The sequence below is a fragment of the Nycticebus coucang genome, chromosome 15 (assembly GCF_027406575.1).
Source record: "Nycticebus coucang isolate mNycCou1 chromosome 15, mNycCou1.pri, whole genome shotgun sequence".
Classification (NCBI taxonomy): Eukaryota; Metazoa; Chordata; class Mammalia; order Primates; family Lorisidae; genus Nycticebus; species Nycticebus coucang.
In genome coordinates, this window is record NC_069794.1 from 29,857,071 (window position 1) to 29,876,704 (window position 19,634).

General features: G+C 38.2%; 1 non-coding gene across 1 annotated transcript; it reads left to right on the forward strand.

The window, feature by feature from the left end:
* The first annotated feature begins 8,466 nt into the window (after positions 1 to 8,466).
* On the forward strand, positions 8,467 to 8,601 carry LOC128567099 (small nucleolar RNA SNORA16B/SNORA16A family). The gene has a single exon (XR_008374765.1). It is a non-coding gene; the product is annotated as a small nucleolar RNA SNORA16B/SNORA16A family (small nucleolar RNA).
* The last annotated feature ends 11,033 nt before the right edge of the window (positions 8,602 to 19,634 follow it).

Below are 19,634 nucleotides of genomic sequence, written 5' to 3' on the forward strand. Positions count from 1 at the left end.
AAACCTTAGTGACCTCTTCTGCAGTTGTCATATTTGAATTCCTACTGCACACCCATCTGCCAAAGGTAGCACAAGCCCTATCAGATCTGTTTATTCATAGAGACCAAGGGGAAGAACTGCTTGTCCTGCCACTGGAATGCCTTCCTAAGTCTGGCCCTACAATTTGTAAACAGCTTTGTAAGCAGTTCACTTTGTAAATGTGTCAGAACCAAACACCCACATGTATTATATATTAATTCAAATAAGCCCACAAAGTATTGTGTTTCTTCCTCATTAGTAGAAGATAAAGAGGAGTGTTAGTAGACTTATCTGGAAAGAGACATCTTCATAAGGCTAGGACCACTAGGCTTCCAGAAATGTTATGAAAATGGTAGATGTTTGAATTTTATATGATAATAGTTGGGACAGAAATCAGAAGAGAATAGTTGTGTTCCAGGCATAGAGGAAAATCTGCACAGACGAAAGTAGATGAGAAAATTTCAAGAGAGATTTTTATAATAATATGAAGTTAACGTGCCACTTGGTCATTTGATAGAGATTTGGGGCCTCAATTAGTAACCTATAGATATAAAACTAAACCAGGGAGGTGCCAGTAGCTCAGTGGGTAGGGTGCCAGCCACATACACTGAGGTTGGTGGGTTCGAATCCAGCTCAGGCCTGCTAAACAACAATGACAGCTGCAACAACAAAAAAATAGCCAGGTGTTGTGGTGGGTGCCTATTGTCCCAGCTACTTGGGAGGCTGAAGCAAGAGAATCACTTAAACCCAAGAGTCTGAGGTTGCTGTGACCTATGAAGCCACAGCACTCTGCCCAGGGTGACAGCTTGAGACTCTGTCTCAAAAGAAAAAAAATAAAATAAAACCAAACAAGGTATTTAATAACACCAGGGAAAATAACAACTCCATCTTGGATGGAAAAATTACTATATAATATCTTAAAGTCTTATTACCTTTGGTTACTATTTACACAACCATAATAACATAAATCTGAAATATTGATTTAATGAATACTATGATATAATTATCACAAGAGAAAGGCAGCATGGGAAGAGAAAGAGAGCATTTGTGTGTGTATGTGTGTGTTTGTGTGTGTGTGAGAGAGAGAGTGAGATGAGGAGACAAGTTTCATTCTCACAATCCATATCAACATATAATAAAACCACAGATGAACAAGTTGCAAAATAAGATTTTCAATGTATGTGGATATTGACCCAAAAAGAAATAGCTAAAAGAATTGAAGGTTGCTATCTACAGCAGAGAGCTAGCAAGAGTGGTGGAGGACCAGCATATGCGGTAAGCAAACTTTGTATAATGATATGGATATTTCACTTATGGGCATAAATAAACATGACAGGAAAAAAGTCCCTGTTGCTTCAGGGAAAAAATATCATAAAAAGGCACAAAGTAGGTATTTAAAATTTGAGTGCAAGGCAAATTTTCTCTCATCTAATCCTTATAAAAACTGTGAGATAGATACTACTTCTGTGTTACAGATGAGACAATTAGCACCCAGAAAGACATCAGTAACTTGCTCAATGGCTCTCACGTAGTCAGTAGTGGATCCAGGAATCAAATTTGGAACTATCTGGCTCCAAAATCATTGCTCTTTCTATTAGCAATGTATTGCCCTCAGCAAAATATCTTTAGAAAATGACTAAAGATTGGTGTGCTCCCACTTAATGGGCACAGTGTAGGGGTCTATGGCTCACCTCTTGGGTGTGGGGCACAACTATAACACGGACTCTACCTAACAAATACAAACATTGTAACCTAGTTGTTTGTAGCCTCACATTAATCTGAAATTTAAAAAAAAAAAAGAAAGAAAGAAAGAAAGAAAATGACTAAAGAGGTCTTTGGTCCAGCATGTAATGAATAAATGATAAAGTATCTAGAGGGGGGGAAAGTATATTCCCAGCACAAGGAACAATAGAAAGTCTGCAGAAGAAAGCTCAGGATAACTGGCCTGATGGTGATGAGATTCTGTTACAAAACATGCTGGTTAGCTTGATCGTAAAGATGGCCCAGGGATTTTTCCCACTAATATCAGGCTGTAGAGGGGACTGTAGAACGCTTTGGTCATCATGCTACTTCCTTCATAAAATTAGATTTTTCCAACAGAGCAACAAGCACACATCCATCTGGAAAACTCCTGTGGCACAAGAAAAAGTGTTTAAATTACCCATGACAAGGAGACAAGTAAAAACAGACTAAAGATCTTTTGCTAAAGCATGTTACTGTAATGGCAACATCAATTACTTCTTATACAGCCAGGACACTATTTGCTTCCCTGAGATATAGACATGGATGGAGACCCTCTGTGCCAAAACCAGCCCAGTTCCCCGACTTAGATCTTTAAAAACAAACAAACAAAAACACACTTTCGTCTTTTTGTATGGAAGTTCTAACAGCAACCCAATTTATTCAGGGAAGCGATTGACTTTTGATCCAAACATTCTTGAGGATTATGGAATAATAAAACCATTTGAGTACTTTCCAATAAACACTTACAGTCTAAGAATTCTTTAAAATGCTATTTCTTTTTATTTATTTATTTTTTTTGTAGAGACAGAGTATCACTTTGTCACCCTCAGTAGAGTGCCATGACGTCACACAGCTCACAGCAACCTCCACCCCTGGGCTTAGATGATTTTCTTGCCTCAGCCTCCTGAGTAGCTGGGACTATAGGCGCCTGCCACAGCGCTGGACTATTTTGTTGTTGTTGCAGTTTGGCCGGGTTTGAACCTGCCACCCCCGGTATATGGGGCTGGCGCCCTACCCACTGAGCCACAGGTACCACCATAAAATGCTATTTCTTAAGTCTCTGTGACCTTCTTTGGACTCTATGACATCGACTTCATGGAAAGGAATGTTATATAACTGTGGGCTTAGGTAATATTGTTTTGGATAATACTCTCAATGGATATACATTAGGAAAACAGTACTTAAATTTGTTCATGTAATTATAACATAAGGCATTCAGCTGCGCTTTAACACAGCAGTGTCAAAGCAAATTGCCTGGATGACAAAGAACTGCAGATGTCCCACCAATTATTTTAAGTACTACCATAATAAAAATCTAATGACTTGGATGGTTAGGTTAATAACATACTAAGAAACATTTGGTTTTTTAAAGGAGTTAATTTGAAGTTACGCTACACTTTCATGCAATACAGTGATATTCTAACGAAGACTCTGCCTTATATTCTCAGATTCTGACTGGGCATGCCGAATGAAAATGTATTATTCGACGTTTTAGCGTATGGCCAAGTTTTAAAAAAGATAATTATGATTCCAGGCATCTGAGCAGAGGAGAGGTAAAATTGTTTACACATTAGATATAATAGGTAAGCTATTACCTAGATTTCAACTACAAATCTCAAATACAAAAAACATTTTTATATGCTACTTTAAAAATCATAATTATTCCTCTACCAAGGTATATGAAGAATCACAATTCAGCCTAAAATAACTATGTGACAGCAGCATATTCATAAATTATCTGTTTTTAATAAAAGATGCTCAAGTATGAAATTCTCCTCTGTCATCCTGGCAATTCCACAGTTGCTCAAATGTGCTATAGAAAAATAGATACCAATGTCAGGGTCAGGCAAAGCTTCAGCAGAAGAAGCGAAAAGTCGGTGGACCCTAAGAGACCTTTGCAAGCTGAAAGCAGAATTGGGTCAGGAACTCAGACCTTGCCTTTCACTATTCTAGTTATCAATAAGCATAACTAGAAGGTGGTGGGTGGAGTCATATTCACATCTCCTGGCTGACAAAATAGTCTCTGACTCATATAGAGGTTCAGGGCTAAATTTTTAAGTTTCCACACCCTTTTGTACATAACTCATTGGATCTCCTGAAATTGTATTAGTCAGGCTCTTTAAGATAAGTGATAAGAAACAGAGATATGGCAAGTTTTCCCTAAGTGATGGGAATTTTGTAATAAGAAAACACCCAGAAGTAGGTAAGCAAAGAAAACCATCTCTGCAGCAGATGGATTTTTGCCTCTCTGTGTCTGTTCAAGTTTCTAAGGTATCAACTATGTGATTAATATATTTCAAAACACTTTGCAAGAAAATGTTCAATTAGATCAGGTAGGCAGAACTCTTTAAAGTACATCACTAAAAGATAGCTATAACCCAGTTACAACCTAAGAATAGGGAGAAAGGGGGAAGGGAGGGGAGGGAGGGGGAAGGAGGGGGATTGATGGGATTACACCTGCGGTACATCTTACAAGGGTATATGTGAATCCTAGTAAATGTGGAATGTAAAGGTCTTAGCAGAATAACTAAGAAAATGCTACAAAAGCTATGTTAACTAATGTGATGAAAATGTGTCAAACGATCTATGAACCAAGTGTATGGTGCCCCACGATCATACTAATGTACACAGCTATGGTTTAATAAAAATAAATAAATAAAAAAGATAGACTTCTAGATCCAAGACAGCTCCTAAATCAGCAAATTTCCCAGGTGCCTGACCTCTAGCGAGCTGCCACCCACAATCAACAGGAAAGGAACTGCCAATTGCAGCTTTGCTGAGAAGGGGCTGTGATATTCAGATACTTAGCCTGGCCTGCAGTCCACAGCCATGTAAAGATGAGCTTTGGTTTCAGAATGGCTTAATTACATTTTGAATTCACTACATCCAAGCTCACATAGCTAGTGAAAGGTATTAGATCTTCTTAAGCCTCTGTAAAAGAATTGGAATAGTACCATAGATCTCATAGCTGATTGTACAGATTTAAATGCTATAATCCACACAGAGCACTTAGCAGAGAGATCATATAGTATTGTTGCTTAAAATATCCATTATATCATGCATAACTAGGAATCATTTGAATATTCATTTGCATACCAGTAAAAATATCAAGGGCATGTAAAAACTAAAAATACCCTTACAATACAATTGAGTAATTATGTTCCTCAGTGTTTACTCAAAGAAGTTAAAAATTTATGTCCACGCACAAACCTGTGCATGGATGTTTAAAGCAGCCTTGTTCATGATAACCAAAACTTGGAAGCAACCAAGATATTCTGCATCCGGCAAATCAATAAATAAATGTGGTACATTCTAGACAATGGAATGTCATCCAGCACTAAAAAGAAATGAGCAAACCATGAAAAGATAAAGAGAAAATGTAAATGCACATTACTAAGAAAAACAAGTCAGTTTGAAAGGCTACATCCCGTGTGATTCCAACTATGTGGCATTCTGGAAAAGACAAAACTATAGAGACAATAAAATACTAAAAAATAAGATGGTTACCAGAGTTAAGGGGAAGGAGGGATGAATTGGAAGAACAGAGGATTTTCGGGTCAGTGGAAATACCGTGTTATGACACTATAATGGTGGATACATGTCAGTCTACATTTATCCAAACTCATAGGATGTTCAGCACCAAGAGTGAACCCTAATAAAACTATAGAGTGTGCGTGACAATGATGTGTCCATGTCATAATTTATAACAAATGTACTGTTCCAGTGGGAATGTTAATCAGGGAGAGGCTTTACATGTGTGGGGGCAGAGGAATACGGTATATCTTTGTACCTGTAGCTCCTTTTTGCTGTGAATCTAAAACTGCCCTTGGAAATAAAGACTATTTAAAAGATAGGAGCCTGAACAAGAAATTATTTTTATTTTCTAAAAATAGAAAAATTAGCCAGGTGCTGTAGCAGGAGCCTGTAGTCCCAGCTACTCAAGGACATCTGTGGTCCCAGCTACTGAGGTGGGAGGATCGCTTGAACCCAAGAGTTTGAGGTTGCTGTGAGCTAGGATGATGCAATGGCCCTCTAGCCTGAGCAACAGAGTGAGAATACGTCTCAAAATAAATAAATAAAAATTCAGAAAAATAAAACTCACCTCACACATTGCCCTTGATAACTTTGAAACCCTATGTGAACACCTGTGCAAAGTGAAAATATTATTCGGCTTGAGGGCAATTGTATTTATTGGTTCTGTATGGGATGACTTTACAATGGATTTCCTGAAAATACACATGTACTGGAGTTTATGGATTTACAGACAAATGTATTTTTAAAGAGTAGCATAAAAACATAGCTTGACATATATTCTTACCCTGCTTCCAAAATACAAAATCGTATCTTCAAATGTCATTACTATTCAAAGACTCATTCCTTTGGTGAGACAGAAATAAATAATAAGAGACCTTTTACAGTATGTCTAGGTGTCCATGAAAAAGGTTTTACAATCTCTGCCCTTGCACAGGTTAAGAACTCTCTGCAAGAAAATGAACAAATACAGGCCTTCGTGTCAGACAGACCCAGGCACTAATTCCTACCTATCAGCTTTGTGACCTCAGGGAAATTATTCACTCCCAGAATCTCAGTTTCCTTAGACTAATTAAATCAGATCCTCTGAGATGGGGCCCAGGCATCATATTTTTAAACTCCCAGGTGATTCTGACATGCAGTCAAGTTTGAAAGTTCACACCCTGTGCTTTGGTTCCCAAACTATAGCACGCACCGCGATCACCTGGAGGGTTTATTAAATCCCAGATTGCTGGGCTCCGCCTCCACAGGTTCTGATTTTGTCAGGTCTGGGGTGGGGTATAAGATTTACATTTCTAGTAAGTTCTTGATGACACTGGTGCTGTTAGCTAAGGACTGCACTTGAGGACCATTGCTGTAAACGCTTAGATTACTGGTTGTTGCCCTTGAGTTTTATCTATGAACCCCAGAGCTTCTGGTCACTCAGAACTTCTCCCCTAATCTTTCTTTTTCAGTCCCAATCCCCGCCAATCCCTACAGTCTCAGGTTCTTTTATACTCATTAGAAACTGTTTGTAATGATTCCTATCACAGCACCAAAATTTGGTTGTTACACAGTATTTGTAACAGAGTAAATAACTCTGTTATTTAACCCAGTCTCTTTATTCCCCACAGGCAAAAATCATAGTCTATTTGTTTTTCTATTTTTATATCCCTGGCTTTGAGCAAAATGCCTGGCACACAATGAAAGCATAATAAATGGTTTTTGTTGAAGGCAAATATCCCATAAGCCTTCCAAAAAAGATACTGGACACCTAGTATCAGAACTATTTCTCTGAAATAGACCAACTGAGTCAATGACGATGCAAACCTAATCACCACACATGTCCGAGCCTTCTGGTTCTGTTAAGAAATACATGTGGTGTTCTTCTTTATAGGAAGAGACCTGTATTATTACAGCCCTGTTCTTGTTAACATCTTTTCACACTTTTTTACCCTCAGTCTGGCCACCCTCCTCCTCGTCGGCCTGTAACATACTAAACTTGATAACCACAAACCTCTAACACTCATTGCACAGGGACTAAAAATACCTAATTTTCCAAGCAAGGGTTTCTCACTTCATATACAATATGAAAATAGAAAACAGCAAGGTGAAGTTTGGCTCCGTGTGGATCTGTAGTCCAAGCAAGTAAACAGGATGGAAAGCACAATGAGAACATTTGAATTAACCCCTGTGGGTGCCCTGATGTCAACCGCACCACGTCTGAGGATGTGTATCTGCTCAACGAGGTGGAAGCCAACACCCTGCCAGCTGTCCCTCAACCGCAGGCTCTGTTTATAATGTGTTACTCATTAAGCTGGGAGCTCTCGACCAGGAGGCCACAGCTGGCTATCTCCCCACGATGTGGTGTCATCAAGCCTGTTGCTGCTTGTCCGGCCCTTCCTTTCAGCAGGCAGCATTAGCAGGGAGCTAAGGGAACAAAAGCCTACCAAAAAAAAAAAAAAAGTAGGGGGGAGATTGTGACACCAAATGTGTCAAAGACTAGTGAAGTCTCTGGGGGGAAAAAAAGTCTTTGGTAACACAAGTCTTGGTCATTTGGCCCTAAAGGGATATAGAAGGAAGACTCTTTTTTTTGTTTTCCTTTGGTTGTTGTTGCTGTTTCTGGTGGTGTTGTAGGGTTGGGGAGTGTGAGAAGCAGAATTGGCTGGTGGAAAAATCCCAAGATCTTTTTCTCCAGAATGGAAGAAACTCAGAATAATGTCACAAAGGGGAAAGTGACTGAAATTAAGTGCTGGGAAAACAAACAAACAACTACAACAAAACCTGTTAACATGGAGGTCTAATTTTAACAAAGAGAATTAACAAAGACTCACATCCTTTTAGATTTAAGACGAGAATATGAATGTGCCTACTTAGGAGAACTGTCTGAAACTCTGTCTGTCAAAATTTCCCATAAAGAGCTATCTGTTCACAATTTTCTTACTATTACTATTTTTTCATCTTCTTTATGAATCTTATCTCTCCACCCCAGGCATGTTCCCTTAGTCTAATGAGACCCCCCCATCCCTTTGGTAGCTGCACTCACTTGGCTAATGTTTTCTGCATGCTTCCTGTGTTTAAAGCTCTGTAGTGGATAAAGAAACAGACATGCTCACACACCATAACTTCTGTCTCTCTCTCCACACAGATTTTAGTTCTGATAATAAAAGTTTGCTTTGAAGACTAGACGGTCTCTGTGGACATTACAAAAGCTACAGCTCCTTCTCCACAGCCGCTATAGCCAAAAAGGAGCTCAGAGTGACAGCTGTCCCTGACAGTCAACCTTCCACTTGCCATAATAGATCTGCAATATTTGGGGCAAATACCATTTCCCCATACCTGCCATTTTTAGCTGTGGCTGATGAAGATTCTAGGATGATTAAAGTTGATTTTCTGGTGAGTGAGGACTCTGGAGGACACGACAGTGGTGAAATGCAGCAACCTCAGGACCTGGCTGCCCCAACATTTTTGGCAGCATCTAGTACTGAGCCAGCTTGTTTCTTAAGCTGCACCTTAGTCAAAAATTTAAGCTATGAAAGAAGTTGTCATCTGGGTCACTATGGGAAAAGACAGGCAAAAAGTTAAAAGGTCATTTTAGGTGGAAACAGTAAAATCTAAGAAAAGACCTTTGTTTTTTGTTAATTCTGTATCTGGCACTTAACCATAGTTGACCAACAAAAGACTCTGGAAGTGAAAACAACACTCCCCCTGCCCTCCCCCCGAAAAAAAAAGCGAATAGAGCATCTTTATCATAAATACATTCAGAGGAAAGATAGAAATAGACAAGATATGCTAAGAAAGTCTCTGTGACTTTGGGGTACTGAGATGCAAAAAGACAAACCTAAAAATCTGAAATCTGAAGTGCTGTAAAATCTGAAACTGCTTGAGAGCACCAAATGATGTTTAAAGGAAATGGTCACTGGAGCATTTGGGATTTTGAATTTAGAAGCTCAGCTGGCAAATATAAAGCAAATATTCCAAAGTAAAAAAAAAAAAAGACTCCAAAATCCAAAGCACTTCTCATCCAAAGCATTTTGGATAAGAGATACTCAATTTGTACTGCTTCACAGAACAGCATTCAGGATTCATTATTCTCACCCCCAAATCACCATTTTTGAAAGGAATATTTACATCAGTGAAGCTAGTAAGAACAAAAATTTAAATTATTCCTTTAGAATCATACGTGGAATATATTTATAGAGACTGCTTTTTTTTTTTTAAGACAGTCTCACTCTGTTGTCCAGGCTACAGTGCCCTGGGATCAGCCAAGCTCACGGCAACCTCAAACTCCTGGGTTCAAGTGCTCCTCCTGCCAAGTGCCATCATGCTATAGGCACCCACCACAACGCCCAGCTAATTTTTCTATTTTTACTAGAGACAGGATCTCACTCTTGCTCAAGCCGATCTTGAACTCTGGAGCTCAAGTGTTCCTCCTTCCTTGGCCTCCCCGAGTGCTGGGATTACAGGGGTGAGCCACTGCGCCCACCCTTGCAGTCAGTATTTCTATGTATGTTCTTTATTTTCACCATATGGACCAGGATAAGAAATTAGAGATTGAATTGCTAAGAATTTTTAAGAATATAGCATCCATACTTCATTGCTTTGTTGAAAACAGGAAGAATCTTCCTGCTATCATTTTAAACAATCACTATCCTTTTCTCAAGTATAAGTTTAATCATCACAAATTATAGTGTCATCAACAGATTCAAATCTGTAGCACCAAAAACTGTTGTCATGAAAGACATTTTCCATTTATCAGGAATTATCTGCCCCTGTTGCCCTTTTTAGAGTTGTGTTCCTCTTTCAAACCATTTAATTCACCTTCTATTCAACTCTGAAAATGGGTTTTGCACATTCCTGTTTTATTTTCAGGGAATATGTGCCTAACTTTGATTATCATGCTACATTTTAAATCCAGTAATTTTGTTAATGTAACCAAAATTTAGTATATTGTATCCCAGCACACTGCATGTTGAAATATACCATACTATCTTAGCAAGTAGTCAAGGGTGGTTTGGGTGGTTTTATCAAAACAGAGCAATACATTTTTCCTTGTTATTTCAGGATATTTCAAAAACCTGCCTCTGAGCTTCAGCCCGGGGCTTGATGAATGCATAATTTCCTCTTTAAAATTAGAAACAGGAATCCACAGTGCTGCTTAATAATTTTCATTTGCTCTTCTTTTCCAAGCATCCTAATTAAGGCCTGGTTCCGAGACCTGAGTAAGCAGCTCCTACATCTGACTGCAGTTTGCAATAATCCTCGCAAGGCAGGAACCCAGGCTTCTTGTGAATGAATGGGAACAATCCAGGAACAGGAAGGTGGGGCATTCCGTGAGAAGGGGGCTTATCTGGCTGTGGTTTTGCACTTGTAAAGTCTGCCACATGCATTGCAGAGTGCGACAACATCATTTAACAACAAATGTCAAAAATTAAGTCAGAAAACATTAGTTTATGATTCTTAGAGCATTCCATCAGCAACGGCCTAGTTTCCATTGTTGGCTTTTTTCTTTCCTTTGAATTTCTTGAGCTAAATGGTATAAGAGCAATAGATATTTTATTGTTTACATTAAGAAAATGTAAATAGTGTTTGTGGTTTCACTATGCAATGTTCTTAATTTTGTGGATTCACTGTAGTCATAAAATTGATTTGAAATATATATTTTGATATATATTTTAAAAAGTGGGAAATAAACAGTAATTGTCACACCTGAAATTTTTTAAACTATATTTTAATTTGAAGATAACAGCCCTGAATTATTTGAGAATATTAATTTTTAAAATATTGAAAAGTTACACTATAATGTTGATAGTACATAATCAATATTTGTAGCTAATATTCAAAAAATAGCTACTAAGGTGTCCTTTGTAACACAGGATTAAAAGATAAAACTCCTATTATGCAAATCACATAAGAATAAAGTCATTTTTTTGGAAATGACATAGATGTCTGCCTCCCTACCTACCATCGTTTTTTTTTTAAATCTACTTTTTAACTATTAAGGCAGTGCCAGGCCCAGGGCCTATTGCACATTTAATTGAATAGAGTAAAAACCTGAGAAATGAAGAGCTGGGCTTCATCTTTTCTTCACACTTTATTATTGCAAGTATAGTCTCTGTATAACACCTCTCTGCCTCTTAACTCCCTACCTGTTTCACTTTCCTACTGTGTGTTAATTCATCCCACGACGAGAGCCTCTCACAGTGCCTCTCCTTTACCATCCCCATTGCCAAAAACACATACCAGATCAATAATGCCCCTGCTTCAGTGTTGAGCAATATTCCCCAATTATTCTTGGCACTTCCACCCTCTCTTCCCATGCCCACCTGTGTGGTGGTCGCTGCTCTTCTTTCCCACCACTTGGTTTACATTATTCTCCAATTTATAAACCTCCTCCACCTCCAGATCAATCAATGGGGCCTTTAAATTCTACATCTCTTGCTGCCTCTGAGTCCCCCTTCTGAAACTAACATCTTCTTCATTATTATTTGTTTATCCAAATCCTAGGGACATGTCCAATCATTAGTGGATCTTGTTAAAATGATGATTCCACTTCGGTGAGTCTGTAGAGGAAGCTCAGATTCTCTAGTAAGAATCCTGGTGGTATGTAAGCAACACTTCAAGGAACAAAGATTTGGACAACTGTTCCTTTTTGTCAGGAAAATACTGGTCTCTGGCAAGGGCCTTATGTGAAGAGTCAGTAAAGAGAATTGTATACGATAAAATACCCTACAGCTGATTGAATCTAAAACGTGCCACTGAGCTTCAGCCCACTGCTTGATGAATGCATAATTTCCTCTTTAAAATTAGAAACAGGAATCCTCAGTGCTGCTTAATAATTTTCATTTGCTCTTCTTTTCTAAGCATCCTAACTAAGGCCTGGTTCAGAGACCTGAGTAAGTGGCATCTACATGTGACTGTAGTTTGTCACATCCTTCCTATGCAAACCTTGTCTCGTCTACTTTTCAAGAGGTGAACAGTAAGGCATGGCTGATTAATAACATGATGTGTGTGTGTGTGTGTGTGTGTATATATATATATATATATAAACCATAAAATTGTCTATGTCTACATAAGACATGAATAAGTGTAAAATGTCTGATTTCCTTAAGTATTACATTTGGCAGTTGATATCTCTGACATTTCGATTTGACACTTCTTGTTTTATTTTTATTGTGAAGGTATCACCTCATTTTTTCAAATGTATGTTTTGTCTTGTGATTATCTTTCAAACTTTCAAAACAACTTTGTGCAACCGTAGGTAAGTCAAAAATTTGTGTTATTTGCAAATATGAGTTCCATCATGGAACCCATGCAGTGCAGACAGCCTGCGATGGCAACAAAGTGTTTGGGAAGGATGTAGCTAATGAACACACAGTACATCGATGGTTCTGGAGATTTCAATCTTGAAAAAAAGTCATGTGAAAGACCCCAGACAAGAGTGGATAATGGTGCCCTAAAAGCTGTGCAAGCGAATCCCTCTTGATCTTTTCGTGAATTAGCAGCAAGCTTCAATTTTGCAATTCCAACAACATCAGACCATTTGAAACAAGTCAGCAAGGTAAGGAATCTGGACAGATGGGTTCTGAGTGAATTAAATGAGCATCAGAAGAGAAATCATCTCACATCTTGCCTTTCTTTGCTGTCACAACATAAAGGCAAATCATTTCTTTACTGTATGGTTACATGCAATGAATAATGGATTCTTTTTGACAATCACAAACATTCAGCATGATGGTTGGATAAAGATGAAGTGCTAAAACACAGTCCAAAACCAAGTATGAATTCAAAAAATTAATAGTGTCTTTTTGGTGGTCCAGCCCTGGTGTTATCCTCTATAGCTTCATGAAACCTGGTCAATTACTGTGGATGTCTACTGAACCAACTGGACCAAGTGATGAGATTGCTCATGATTAAGCAGCCACACTAGTCAGTAGACACAGGCCAATCCTCTTGCAAGGCATGCTCGACCACATGTCACACAAACAGCACTGCTCAAAGTAGAGAAGCTGGACTTAGAAGCACTGTACTCACTAGAACTTGCATCAACTGATTACCACTCCTTCCAGACATTGGTTCGCTTCTTGTGGGAAAAAATAATCAGTTCTCGACAGGCTGTCCTGATTTCATTGCCACTCACTCTCCAGCTTCTTCCCTGCTGATATTCACAAGCTACCAGGAACAAGCTTTAATTAATTGGTCTGTTTCTTATTTGGGTTGTAATAAACTAAACATTCCATTTGAAATCAGACATTTCAGATTTAATGACCTATAGATAGATAACTAGATAAATAAATACATTAACTCTAATAGGACAGTTAAAACTTCTGAAGCAATTGCCCAAAGTCTTTATGGGCTATCTGACATTCAAACATTAGCCCAAGATGGACTGTTCATCACAGGATTTTTTTGTTTTTTTTTTTGTTTTTTGTTTTTTTTTTTTTGCTCAGTCACTGCTCTCCTGCTCACAGTCACCCATGAGTTGGATTCTCTCCACCATCTTTTCCACTACCCAGAGTCCAGCACTCTTTGGCCAACACTAATCCTGGCCTGTCTTTAATCTCTGCACCACTTGGACAACTGAAGTAATACACTTCAAAAGAAATCTTTGTGATTGCAGTATTATAGGAAGACCATAATTTCTACTTTGTGTCCTATATGGAGTATTGATGGACGTCAATAATCTAACAGAATTATCTTTAAAGTAGGCACAATACAACTCTTAGTTACATTGTTTCATTGTCTAGAAAAGAGATATAAAATCAAGCCAATCCAATGTGCACATTGTTTCAAATATATTATTAAAAATAAAGCTTTGCTGGTTTTATTGTGTTCATATTCATGATAAAAGCTTGAGTTTTCTGAACACTGGTGGATGAAGGAGGCTTTTATCTTGAAAAAGGATTCAGCGCTTCTGTAAGTCTTCAATAAATATAGCTCAGTTTTTATATAATTGATAAATATGCATATTTTATAAAATTTGATAAGATAAGCATTCTCCAATAATGAGTACCAATTTTTTCCATGTTTATTATATTAACTCTTAATAAACCATAGCTTGATGTAAGCAATGTCTATTCATCTTATAATAGATCTTCAATTCCCATCCAACATGAATTTAGTTTGCTTGGTCCAGAGGTCTAAGTGTCACTCACGTAAGCCAATCAAAAACCTTGCGTGAAATTGATATGGGAACTTTGTAAGAAAAGTTTTCTTTCTATCAGGTTTGCTATTCTGGGAGGATGTGAGTAATTCTTGCCACTTGGAGAAAGTATATGAATTCAAACAAGGAGGGAAGAAGGAACAGTGAAAAGGAGAGAAAAAACTTGATAGTAATGAACGTTAGTCCCAACTGGTAAGGCATCCATTTCCGAAAGTTTTCTTTTGATTATGTGAATTACCCTCAGTGTTCTTTACAAACTAAAAGACAATGAACTCTCTTATTTGGTTAATCTAGTTTTAACTAGAGAGATATGATTAATATACCATGTCTATGTGGGATGTGTTAATCCATGGAGATGGTGATGTCGGTTGCTTGTTTACTGAATTTCTCTTCTTTCAACTCCTCAGTTCCATGTAAAAATATAATACTGTGTGCCTCTCTCATCTCAATGGTTGTGCCTTATAAAGGTGTCAAGTATCCACTTTTAAGAGTCCATTATCTTCCACGTTGGAACACCAAAACTGGAATATGTTGAAAGCATATAACAAAGAAATAATATTCTGTCTGATTTTCTTTTTTAATATTGGATCCAAAGGCAAGAGAAGAAAAGATATCTTCAATTTCCTCTCCCAAATATTCCAAATGCCAACAAGATTTTGCCTATATGGAAACATAACTGCTGACAAGTCAATACCAGAAAACTCACAAGGGTCAAGTCCTACCCCAAGTTGCACAGAGCTCAACAAATTTATCCTGATGACAACTTGAAGAACACAGTTGTCAATTCTTCTGACTCTTCCTAATGAAAGCTATAAACTCAGAGTGAATGATGATTCCCCAAATTGCTACTCCTGTAGTGTCTGCAAAATTTAAGATTATTTCCTTTTTAACGAAGGTGACCTAACATGGAGTCCAGAACCAAAATCAGAGTCTCTGAATAAATCAGGGAGAAGCAATAGAGAGCAGAAGGATATGAACCCAAAACACTAACTCCATCATTGAGCTACATTTAGTTATTAAAACCCTTGCTAAGAAGAGGAAGCCTATTCTGAGGAGAGGTGTTTTTAAAAAGTTGTATGAAAGAATAATAGTTAAGTCCTGCTTTGTTTTTATTGCTCAGTAATGTTTTGGCTATTCAAGGTTTTTTCTGATTCCATATAAAATGAAGTACTATTTTTTCAAGATCTTTAAAGTATGACAATGGAGCTTTAATAGGAATTGCATTAAAATTATATATTGCTTTGGGCAGTATGGACATTTTAACAATGTTGATTCTTCCCAGCCATGACTGTACTATACATCCATAGTGATCAAAATAGCATGGTACTGGCACAAAAGCAGAGAAGTAGATGTCTAGAACAGAATAGAGAACCAAGAGATGGATCCAGCTACTTACCATTATTTGATCTTTGACAAGCCAATTAAAAACATTCAGTGGGGAAAAGATTCCCTATTTAACAAATGGTGCTGGGTAAACTGGCTGGCAACCTGTAGAAGATTGAAACTGGACCCACACCTTTCACCATTAACTAAGATAGACTGTCACTGGATAAAAGATTTAAACTTAAGACATGAAACTATAAAAATACTTGAAGAAAGTGCAGGGAAAACTCTTGAAGGAATCGGCCTAGGTGAATATTTTATGAGGAGGACTACCCAGGCAATTGAAGCAGTATCAAAAATACACTACTGGGACCTGATCAAACTAAAAAGCTTCTGCACAGCCAAGAACATTGCGAGTAAAGCAAGCAGACAGCCCTCAGAATGGGAGAAAATATTTGCAGGTTATACCTACGATAAAGGTCTAATAACCAGAATCCACAGAGAACTCAAATGTATTAACAAGAAAAGAACACGTGACCCCATCTCAGGGTGGGCAAGGGACTTGAAGAGAAACTTCTCTAAAGAAGATCGATGCACAATCTACAAACACATGAAAAAAAGCTCATCATCCTTAATCATCAGAGAAATGCAAATCAAAACTACTCTGAGATATCACCTAACCCCAGTAAGAGTAGCCCACATAACAAAATCCCAAAAGCAGAAATGTTGGCATGGATGTGGAGGAAAGGGCACACTTCTACACTGCTGGTGGGAATGCCCACTAATATGTTCCTTCTGGAAGGATGTTTGGAGAATACTTAGAGACCTAAAAATAGACCTGCCATTCGATCCTATAATTCCTTTACTAGGTTTATACCCAGAAGACAAAAAGTCACAATATAACAAAGACATCTGTACCAGAATGTTTATTGCAGCCCAATTCGTAATTGCTAAGTCATGGAAGAAGCCCAAGTGCCCATCAACCCACGAATGGACTAGCAAATTGTGATACATGTATACCATGGAATACTATGCAGCCTTAAAGAAAGATGGAGACTTTACCTCTTTCATGTTTACATGGATGGAGCTGGAACATATTCTTCTTAGCAAAGTATCTCAGGAATGGAAGAAAAAGTATCCAATGTACTCAGCCCTACTATGAAGCTAAAGTATAGCTTTCACATGAAGACTATAACCCAACTATAGCACAAGACTATGGGGAAAGGGCCAAGGAAGGGGAAGGGAAGGGGGAGGTTTTGGTGGAGGGAGGATAATGGGTGGGGCCACATCTATGGTGCATCTTAGAATGGGTACAGGCGATTGCACTAATGTACACAGCTATGATTTAACAATAAAAGAAAAAAAGAAAAGAAAAAGAAAATATGTCAAAAAAAATAGTTAAGCCCTAAAACATATCTCTAAAATATGAATCCATTGATTTCTATCCCCCCTTTCCTGAAGTTGATAAATTTAAAATATAATCTTCTCATACTACTTTTCTCTCCATAAACGTGAGGAGCCATTCTCAACAGATGCAGTTTTGTCCTCTCATGTTAATCTTTGTTCTCCCTGTCAGAGAGAAAATTGTCATCTAATCAGTCATGGAGAGGAAAGAGGTGAGGCGACGGAATTTCTCCAGGATAGACATGAGATGTTGTTCCTCGTAAAGGAAGTCCACCCTCAGTAAAACCCCAGGGATTGCCTCTCGTTCTCCAGACATTCCAAGTGGCTCCTCTGCACCACAGGTCATTATACTGCATGGCCAGTGCCTCAGGGGCACTATACTCCTGCCTTCTGGAGTTCTCTTTTGCTATGGTACAAGATTTCCAAACCCTTTCACTTTTTTTTTGCCCTTTCAAAGAAAGATAGTAAATGTGGTTCTAACATTTCACAAAAGATTCTCTCCTTCATTAAACTACAAATTAATACATGAATCTCAGTTGAGAGAGAAACAGCATTGTGTAACCCTCAGGGTATGAACCATTTACCCTGAACCCACTCACCCTCTACTACTTAATAGCTGTGTGACCTTAACCTCTGACTGCCTCACTTTCTCATATATAAACAGGAGAAAGCAATAATGTCTCCAGAGCAAGGTTATGGCAAGCATTAAATAAATTAACACATGTAGAGTCTAAACCAGTATTTCTCAACCTTCCTAATGCCTCCTAATGCCTTGACCCTTTAATGCAGTTCCTCATATTGTGGTGACCCCCAACCATAACATTATTTTCATTGCTACTTCATAACTATAATTTTGCTGCCGTTATGAATCGTAAGGTAAATATCCGATATGCAGGATGTATTTTCATTGTTAAAAACGGGTCGTGACACACAGGTTGAGAACTTCTAGTCTAAACAGTGCATGACACATAGGAAGTGCTATGTAAGTGTGTGCTGTTACTGATTCTGAAATTTTCCCCGTTCATTGTTTCCTCTACTTAGCATCCTCACACACACACTCCCGTCCAACAGAACGTAAGTTCTTCACTTGTCACTTCAATAGGAATTTATTTTCTCACAGTTTTATGCCACTTCACTAACTTGAGTTTGTTGCAAATGAAGTAAAACTTACAACACATTGAAGAACTTTGTCTTATCACAAATTTCAGTCCAAGATTTAGGCACCAGCCTATAGGAGCTATTTTAAAGTCAGTCTAATTAATGTAATGTTAAAACTAGCTCTATTTTTTTTTTTTAGGACAAACAGAAAGAAAGAAGGGAAAAGGGAATGAAAGCAGGCCGATGACACCAAAGAAAATCGTTAAATGACATCAAAATTCACTGTAAAACAATGCCATTTCATATCTGCTAAACTCCAGAGGAAATGGCATTTGCTACAGTAAGAAAAACAGATGGTGGAAGGAGAGAGGAAAGTAAAACTCTTTGAAAACTGAGAATGAAAGTGTCACTGCTGACATTTTGGGTCCCTCTGACATATTTCTATATCAAGTTATAGCCTCCAAGACTGCTACTTTATTGTAAGCCCACCTTCCAGCCTGAAATAGTTCCAGGGGGCTTCTAAAGTAAGGAGTGGTGTTTTGCATGTGTGTTTGTGCAAGGTTGCGTGGAAGTTTGTGAGTGGGGCCAGGGCTGGGAACACTGGGGGTCATTCACGCTCATGAGACAGGCAACCCTGACCCAGCACGCTTTGCCAGCCGCTTGGTGATTCAGCTTCCTTTTCGGCACAAGTACATCAAGTCCTCTGTTTTGCTCTTAGTTCACATTTGTCCTCTTTAAACCAATGACTCATAAGTTGGAAGTATGTATGAAATAAGCAAGAAGAATATGTCACTGAGTTATTTCTGGTGGTTCAATATACACATCCTGGGACGCCATGCATTTGAAAGGCAAATTTTAGAATATGAGAGGTTTATACAAAGCAGATATAGTCGGTTTTGCAAAAAAAAAAAAAAAGGAAAATCAGGTGCAAGAAGAAACAGATCCTGGTAAAACGATTATGTTTAGGTGAAAGGGATAAAATATTTCTTCCTGCTCTCAGAAGGACAATTTTCTCCAGAGGAAATTGCATAAATTCTTGGTCACTTGAATTAGCAGAGAACTATTCTTGCCAAAGTTTAGTGCTGGGAAACAAATGTCATTTGGCCTGTTGTAAAGTCGTCCCGCTTCTCCGCTTCTCCACAGCAAGTATCCTCATACCTTAATGCAAACAAAATTCTTCCACTTGTACCTTCCCAGCCAAAACTGAAATACCTGAGGAATCAGGGGATGATTTCCTCTGACTGAGAAGCTTCATCCCCCAAAAATAGAAATCTGAAAACAGTCCCGTAGAATACCTGACCTGATCATTATCCAGTCAGAAATTTTTCATTCATCTGTTCGGCAGTTAGCTGTTGGGCGCGTACCATGTGCCAGG